Genomic DNA, 9,324 nt, shown 5'->3' with positions numbered 1-9,324 from the left:
AACCAAACTCACGACCTTGCGCTTGCCGGGCAGGCGCTTTTGCCGCTGAGCTAAATCCCCAGCCCCTGACCAATTATCATTAAAGTAGCATTATCATTAAATATAGCAAACCATGAAGTTTTCACCAAAGGAAGATTCCCAGGTGTCTATGTGAAGGACATCCAGGGGAACTGACAAGAAACGGGACCGTATCTCCTGCCCCACAAGCCATTTGCCCCGGTTCAGAAACGAACAGTGGAGAGAGTCAATTCCCTAAAGCCAGCAGCTTTGTGGCTGGGTGGGAGTCTTTTTTCCCCCAGTATGGGTGTGTGTGTGTGTTTCGGGTGTGCCCAGGGCCTTTGCACTGAGCACCATCTCCAGTTTCTTTTATTTCTTATTTTGAGATAGAGTCTTTTGTTGTTGTTGTTGTTGTTTGGTACTGGACATCAAATTCAGGACCTGGAGCTTGTCGGGCAGGTACCATGCTGCTGAGCTACATCCCCAGATGTTGTTGTTTTTCATTTTGTTTTGTTTTTATTTTTTGAGACAGGATCTGGCTCTGTTATTCAGGTTGGCCTTGAATTCACAATGTGGCCCAGGCTGGCCTCAAACTGTGGCAATCCTCTTGCCTCAGCCTCCGGAGTGCTGGGATTATAGCTGTGTGTCACCATCTTTGGCTGACATAAGGTTTTGTAAATTGCTAAACTGCCCAGGTTGAACTCAAACTTGTGACCCTCCTGCTTCAGTCTCCCAGAGTGCTATGATTATAGCACGTACCACCACCAGCTTGGGGCCACAGTCTCAAAGGGACGGGTGCACTTGCTGGTGGAGCCAAGCACAAGAACTCTCCAAGGACAGTCAGCTGTGGTGAGATCCTGTCAGCAGAGCTGCCCCGGCCAATGAGTCCCGGCCAGCAGCCAAGTGCCCAGAATCACCCCGCTGTCCACCAGCACAGAGAGCTCCCTCAACCCCTGACACTGACCTGGTCTCTGTCCCTGAGGGAAGGGGTGTCTGAGCCCCATGGTGGCAGCTGAGGCCTGTGTATACCAAAGGTCCCCTTGGTCAAGTCCCTCATCTTGAGGTGAAGGCAGAAGCCAGGTAGGATTAGCTTCAAGACCAGCCAAAGACCTAGGAGACCCAGGCATTGTGGAAATCAGACTCTGTTTTCTACCTCCTCCCTTACAGTGAGTTCATCAGGCCCAACTCGACCACAGCCAGCTTCTACTGAGAAGTCACTCTGGGACAGAGTATTCTGTGGGCGTGGTACGAACGAACCGACTTAATGCTCACAATAACTCCATATTATTACCCCCGATTTACAGATGAGAAAACTGACATCCAAAGAAGTTAAGGGACTGGCCCAGGATCAGTCAGGTTTTAAGAGAAGCATTGGAATCAGAACCCAGGCAGCCTGGCTTTTAGGTGCTGACGGGTATCTGAGTCTGGTTTGGGGGCAGGAAAGCCCAGGGCCAGGGGTCAGGTCAGAAGGTGGGGTCCTCTGTCTGAGCCTAAGCCTCTCCACACATGGTACCAGTGTCTCCCCTGGTTTGGCAGCAGGACGAAAGCACCTGTAGCTCTCCCCATTTACCACCTTATTGAACTCCTACCTCCTCAACAACCAAAAACTCCAATCATTTGAAACATCAGTTGTTTACGCAAGTCATAACATTTCGTCCCCTGATCTTTTCGGTGTTTTTTTTTTTTTCCGGTACCGGGAACCGAACTCACGACCTTGAGTTTGCCAGGCAGGCGCTGTGCCACTGAGCTAAATCCCCAGCCCCTCGTCCCCTGATCTTTATCAAGGTTTTAAAAAAAACCTGGGCTTTGGGCTGGGAATGTAGCTCAGTGATGGAGAACTTGCCTAGCATCTGGAAGCACTAGGTTGGATCCCCAGTACTGGGCAAACAAAACAAAGCAAAAGACCTGGGCTCTTCTGAGCTGAGGTTACTAGTGTGGGGGTGCTAGAGACTAAACCCTGGCCTCTGCACATGCCAAGTTCATGCTCTACCACTAAGCTACATCTCCAGACCATGATCTTCCCACTTTTAAAATTTCACATTGCACTTGCAGTGGATAGACAACTGGTGGTCAACTTATAACCCCCAGCTGAACTGAGTAAGCATGGTGCTGGGTGTGGGAGGCCCACCAGGGGACTGCTGCCAGCAGCAATAGAGGCAGAATTGGAGAAGGAGAAGGAAGCGGTTGGGAGCTGAGAGGCTGTTGGGAGCTGAGAGAGGCTGTTGGAGCTGGTGGAAGCTGTAAGGAGCTGTTGGTTCTCTTGGAGGAGCTCGTCATGCTGCTTTCCTGATGAACTCGGCTGCTTTCATGCTCTGAGGAGCTCGGGACCTCGTTGGCACTGAGAAGGGCTTCGATTTACTTTGGGGGAGCTCTGGTCCTCACTTTGAGCATCGCTTCCTGGCTCTGGAGGTGAAGATGGTGCACTGCCGGTCTCCTGGAGAAGCTTGCTGCGTTGGCTTCCCTGGTGGGAACTCAGCCATCTTGATCGTTGGAGGAGCTCGGGACCTCATGGTTGCTGAGGATGGCTGTGGAACCTTTCCGGGGAGCTCTGGTTCTTACTTTGCACATTGCTTCCTGGCTCCAGTGCAGATCCCTCAGCCTGCTGGCACAGATCCTTCATCCCACTGGCACAGACTTTCCAGATTCCACCACTGACCTTTGGGCCTTCCCAGTACAAATCCATGAAACGGGCCTGCAGGAAATATTGTGATGGGCTCTAGGCCTCCAGGTGGACTTGTGGGAGGCACTGTTATGAGCTCTAAGTCTTTAGCTGGACTCATGCAGGACATTTCTGTGGGATCCAGGCCCTCAGCTGGATTCTTGGTCTATGTTGTGTGCACAGATTTCCTGCACTCTCTTGTATATTATTCTTTGGGTGACTATTATAAATAATCATATAAAATATATATCCTGTATTATATGTTGTTCTCCCTCGCAAAAATACCCCCAAAACAATACAGCACTGTTCAGTGCTTACGTACGTCCTCACATCTTCTCCTCCTTGTAGCCATCCGAAATGGCTTAAGCCTTCTTGCATTTATTTCCTATGACAGAAAATAAACTTATTTTTAAGTGGTGAGGCTTTCTCAAGCCATGGCTGAGCAGTGAGTCTCCTTGTCCCCTGCTTTCTCTTGCTGCTGTAACTACTTCAAAGCTCCTTTCTGCCCCATGACTTGGGCATCTATGTTAGTGCCTATGCCACATTGTTTTCTCTCAATTACCCCACAACACAGTGTTTTATGTTCAAGCTTGCTCTTCTTCAGGGGATTATTTGACACGTTCACCTATTTATTCTTTCACCTGAAACTTACAATCATATTTCCCCTTGGGTTTAAGAAGGTTTCTACTGTAGCACTGATTATTATATAGACTATCTTGGGGAATGCTGGCATTTTCTCAGTTCTTGGCATCTTTGCTTAGGAATGCAGAGCTGGTCACCGTTTCTGTGTGTCATGCCCAGCAGTCTCAGTGGCTGTGCACAATTCCTTTGGGCTGACGTCCCCTAGGTGGGGAGACTGGACACTGCCTCAGTGTTGGATATCTGGGTTGTTCCAAGGTCAAGCTGTTATGGATAGCGGTGCTATAAACATCTTTGTACAAATTACGTTTTTATCTCCTTGAGATACGGTTCCAAAGTGGGACGATCTGATCAAAGGCTGTGAACATCAGCGTGGCTTTTGTTATATGACCCGGAGAGGACGGACCAATTGACGGCACCACGGAAACATCCACTGTGCCCTGACAAACCCTGGAGCAGCTGGAAAACCTAGATGAGTAACCTGCTCCTCAGGCAAAGGAACAGCCCGAGGGAGCAGCTCCCTCTCAGCCAGCAGGGAGTGGCCGAGCTCCTTCTGCTCCTCTGGCCGCCCCTGGCTTCTCAGAATCGGTTCCCTGCCCACCTGAAAGCCCAGCTCCTGCTTATGTGTTCAGCAGACATCCGTATAGGGTTTTTTCTGTGGTGGGCAGTAGTCTAAGCACCTTACAAACATGAACTCATTTGCTTCTTATAATGTGTCTACAAGATAGAGCCTCTTTTTATCATCCCTATTTTGTAGCTGAGGAAACTGAGTCATAGCGTAGCTTGTACATTATATAGCTAGAAGGACTCAAAGTCAGGCAGTCTGGCATGAAACTATGAACTGCGGTGCGGCGCCCCCTTGCCTAGGAACAGTCAACTCGAAGCTATCCTTCTTTTTCTGGGTGCTTCCTTGGCCCCAGAAGCTTCAATCCCTAAGAAAAAAAGTCTCTAAATCTTCATGTGCTGGGTTTCAGACCTTCTTAAATTGATCTTTCTTGTACACAGACACCCCTGCCATGTGCCAGCTGTTGGACTGAGCGTATCTTTTCATCTTTTTAAATCTCTACCACAGTCATACAAAATGGTAGTGTATTCCCATTTCACAGAGGAGGAAACTGAGAAGAGAAGTTAAGTGAAGGCAGCGGAGTGGAACAGGGAGAATTTGAATCTAGTTAGTCAAACAGCGGCATGGTTGGTCTTTCCATTACACCTGGCCCCTCCCTGGTCCCTGCAGCCCCACCCTTTACCCTACTCCATTTCTCTTTGGCCTGCTTCGTTTCCCGGAAGTACACAGAAGCGAAAACCAGCTCAGTGAGTGCAGTACCGCCGCTCTGCCTGTCTGCAGTCAAGCTTAGCGCCGCCCTAAGGAAAGTGCCATTTTCCCTTCTGCGTTTTGGAGCTGAGGGCCACTCCCCGAGACAGCCCCAAACAGCTCGTTCCTTTCCTGCCTCAAGGTCCACACCCTTTTGGAGCCTGCCCACTGGGCTCCCACTTCCGGGCCCCGGCCTTTAGTTGGTCTGCCAAGCGAAGATGATGGGCAGGTTCTGATTGCCGAGAGCAGACCACACCCCCTCAGCTCAGAGTTTTCTGCTTCCTACTTCTGCAGGTCCTCTGGGGTGACTCACAGCTCAGGTACCTTCGGGGAGTGGCTTCCCTCAATCCCATCATGCCACTGTACGAGCTCCAAACACCTGGCTGCACATTATGTTCTGTACACAGAATCCCACCTAGGATGAGTGCAGCCACTTTCCTAATCCCTGGAAACTGGAATACTTGAGACTGTGCTTAGAACTTAGCTCAGCGGCAGAGTGCTTGCTAGCATACCAAGGCCCTGCACCACCACCACCACCACCACAAAACAAAACGGGTTAGGTCGGCACGTCAACTGGTTGTTTGTGTCTGAGCGCCCCTTTGAATGACTGCGCACACCTGTCCTGATCTATGCACTGCTCGGAGTACACCCTTTGCAGTAGAGAGAAAGTGCACGTGTGCGTCTGCATGGGAGACCTACAGCTGCAGTGATGGCCCCGTGTTATGCTCAAGGGTTCATATATAAACCGGGCATGGTAGTACGTACCTGGAATTCCAGCACTTTGGGAGGCTGAAGGCAGGAGGATAGCAAGTTCCAGACCAACCTGGGAAAATTAATGATTTAGTGAGACCCTGTCTCAAAATAAAATAAAAAGGGCTGAGAATGTAGCTCACGTGAAGCCCCTAGGTTCAATCTCAAGCACTGGGGGAAGAAAAGTAATTCATGTATGTACTTTTGAGAGCAAAGTGTTTGTTCTGAATTTGTGTGTGAGTATGTTTATGTACTCACCACATGCAAGTTGTGTAAAAGCATTGGTTAGGAAGGGTTCTCATACCCAGAATACTAAAAAAGACAGGGAGAAGATTGGACAGGAGAGGTGAGGGAGAGAGAGCCAGAGCCAGAGCCAGAGACAAGAGGGTCAGGCCTGAGGCTTCATGAAAAGCAAGGGAATGTTATGGTAAATCAGAAATGTCCCAGACAACCAGGTCTGGTGGTACCTGCTGGTAATCCCAGCTTCCTGGGAGGCTGAGGCAGGAGGATCATAAATTAGGCTCAGCCTGGGCAAAACAGTGACTTTGTGAGACCCTGTTTTTAAAAAAAAAAAAATTAAAAGGGCTGGAAATATAGCTTAATGAGATGGCTAAGTTCACTCTCTGGTCCTGGGGGGTGGGGAAAAGCTCTAGATAGATTCCAACAGGTGTATAGCCTTCTCCAAAGTCCCTTGCAGCCCAGAATGATAGCTGGGAGTCGGTGTCAGAGTGCCCCGGCCCAACTTGGTGTAGCCTGCTTTTCAGGGGCAAGGGGTTGACTGAGGGCTATGTAACGTGTTCTTTGTCCCCCATCTGATACTCTGTCCCCACAGACCCTACGGCCTCTGTGAGGCTGGGACAGTTTGGCCTTGGTGGGGAGGAGGGAGATACTGGCAAGAGCTCCAGGATGCCCATAAAATAGCCAGGCCGGTGTCCCTTACCCTCCTGCCTGCTCCCGGGGCAAGGGAGCCTCCTCCTCCTCCCAGGAGCTGGGGAAGGATTCGCTGACTGCAGAGGGCCTGGGAGGGGGCGGAGGGCTGCTCTTGCTGAGCTTGCAGGCCACTGGCCCCTTCCTGGCTCCTCATTACTGAGGCCCTTGGGCAGAAACGTCTGCTTACGTGAAGGCTGAGGAGAACCCGGAGCTGGGTAGTGACCAGGGCACCAGGCCAGGGCCGGAGGCAGGGGCGGGCTCTCCCGACCTTGAAGGTCCATCTGCACTTTTCTGCCATGCAGTGTCCTGTTTCTCCAGGTCCTGCTTCTGCTGCTTTAGCCCTGCCTCCCTGTGGGCCCTAAGCAGGTCTCAAGGAGGAGTTAGGGAGGCCGTAAAGGCACCTGCTCTGTCTGAGAGGTCATCAGTGAGAGGGGCTGGACGAGTTCAGTCTCAAGGGCTCCCAGACCAGTAGGAAGAGGAACATTTTACATAAATGTCAACATTGTTTCATCTTTGTGTTGATTCTGACTTGGCTGCATGAACTCTCCTATGCTTCTTCCATAAACAAGAAAAGCAAAGGTCAGAGAAGTTCCCTGATCTACTCACGTTCACACAGACACAGTGGGCCAGGGCCTCTAGCTCCTATCGCTGCGGCTTTGGATCTGTGACCACACACACACAAAAGGCCTTTCAGAAGCCTGCAGGCTACTGGCCACTTTGGGAGACCCAAGGGTCGAGGATCATGTGTGGACAGCGTTAGAAGAGGTAGGGGAAGAGAAAGGGGACGCTCCCAGTAGGGGGGATTCAGGAGAGAGGGTAGGCATGAGCTGGGACTGCATGCTCACTGAAACAGAAATATAATGGAGGGGACAGGAGTGTCCTCGAGGCTCCTCCCCTGGGCAAAGCTGCCTCTGGAGAAGGGGTCTGCAAGGGAACTCCAGGCCCTGGCGAGCAGGCTATCCGGGTGTAGGCTCTCCGCACCCCCTAAGCGGGGCAGCCGCCCTAGGACCATTCTCACTGAGCTGGTTGCAGGTACCCGCAGGCTCTGCGATCCCAGCCTCGCACCTCATTGAGAGGTTATTAATAGGGAGTTTGTCTGGTGTCAGAGCGCAGACATAAACTGCATTAGCATTACCCCATAATCTTATTTAGTAAATGCTCATGCCGTTCAGTCTCCTGTAATTGCATTGGGAAGATGCAATATTTATGAAAGGGGAGAGGGGAATGTCACTGCTCATCTCCGCGCAGCCGTAAAAGTCCCAGGAAACTCTGCGGGGCTGCTGGTGCTGGCCAGCTGGCCAGCGCTGCTGTCTGTGGGTCCTGAGTGGCCCCACTGGCTGCCCCCAGCCCACGGCTCTCCCTTCAGCCTTTCTCAGCCTGCAGCAGCAGTCCAGGCGGTGTTGGCAGAGGCAGCGGGCATTGCTCCCCTTGGCACGCACCTGGCAGGTACATAGGTCCTCCTGCTGGGCACAAGACTGCTGGCTTCACCTCTGCCTCTTGGTGGAATTTCTTTTGCCAGGAGGCAAACCCAATACAAAGCCAAACAAAAGGAGGGAGAGAGGGGCTAACTCTTCTGCATAACCTGGATTTAGCAGAGCTGGGGGAGGGGCGAGGAGGGCGGGAGAGGGGGAGCAGGGGACCGGGATCCGGGCCAGCCGGGAGCTGTCTCCAGAGCGGTCTGGCCTGAGAGGATCCCCAGAGCCCACTGCAGCCCTAAGGTCCTGGGTGGTAGCTTCTTCTGCCTTCCTGGGACCCCCTCCAGACTCTGGAGACATCCCACACAGGTCTGCCTGCCCAGAGAGGTGGCAGGCAGGCAGAGCTGCCCCACGGTGTGCCCACCAGCCCGTGCAGCCTGTCTCTGCTCCCAGGGAGGTGTATCTAGCACTAAGGGCACCACCAGGTGGATGTCAGTGTCGAAGAACAGACCGGGTGGGACTCTGGTCTGCTCCCAGGCACTTGCAGTTCAGGAGCAAGACACAGACAGGGTCTGCCCCTGCTGTCGCAGGCCACCTGCAGAGAGGACCTGTTTCCCAATCACTGTTGGGGGGCTGCCTGTGCAGGGGGTCTACAGTCAGAACCTCCAGGCACTGTTGGTACTGAAATGGCTATGGGGTGAGGTGACTACGGACATATGGGCTGATGGGGGCTGGTGCCAGAGGAGGACTCCCTGTCAGCCCCAGGCCAGTGCCAGGGCTCAGGCCCAGCTCCCTGGTCTTGGAGCAAGTGGTCCTCAAAGGTGGGACGCATGCCCCAGTCTTGCCTCCTTCCTGCTGCCCCCGAGCTGTACACAGAGGGCCTCAGAGGGTCCAGCCTCGCTCCCCAGCCCGACCGTGCGCGGCCTGGAGCTCCGGATGCATTCCGCCCACCTCTTCATCCCACACTCGCTTCTCCCACGAAGGCACCCGACGGATCTAACTCCTACCAGCCGCGGCCTCCCCCTGCCCCTGCACCCTTGGTTCCCCAGACCAGGACGCGGAAGGCGCCCCTGGACCCCGGACAGCTGAGAGCCGGGAAGGAGCGTGGGCTGGGGCCCTCCCCGCGTCGCTCCCTCCCGCAGTGCCATTAATCACGCGTCCTCGTCCAGTTGGTGATCACCGGCGCCCAGCGCAGCGCAGCCTGCGGGACAATGGGATTGCAGGGGGCCGCCTCGGGCCGGGCTCAGGCGGCTGCGCTTCCTTCGCTCAACCCGTCCCTTGGCAAAGCGAGTGCCTGCGGCGGCCGGGGCGGGTGGCAGAGCGGACGCGGGTGGCGCGCGGGTGGCAGGGCCGGTCCGACCTAATTCAATTAGCTGGGCGGCCGCGCCTCGTGCGACTCCGGGGCCCTTCGGGGCTCGGCCGGCAGCCGCTCTTTGTGCTGAGCGCATGCATATGGATCCCGTCCCTCCTCTCGGCTCCCCACCCCACTGCTGGCACCTGCGCCCCCACCCCCAGGCGTCCTGGCCCCCCGGGGAAGTTGGGGAACTGGGGCTGCCTGTGGGCCTCGAGTGAGCGGCGGAGAGGGCAGCCGCCTGGGCGAGGAGTGCACCGCGGGCCTGCGG

This window comes from Chinchilla lanigera, unplaced genomic scaffold (assembly GCF_000276665.1).
Source record: "Chinchilla lanigera isolate Chin_1 unplaced genomic scaffold, ChiLan1.0 scaffold00084, whole genome shotgun sequence".
NCBI classification, from domain to species: domain Eukaryota; kingdom Metazoa; phylum Chordata; class Mammalia; order Rodentia; family Chinchillidae; genus Chinchilla; species Chinchilla lanigera.
Note: the sequence above shows the minus strand (reverse complement) of the source record.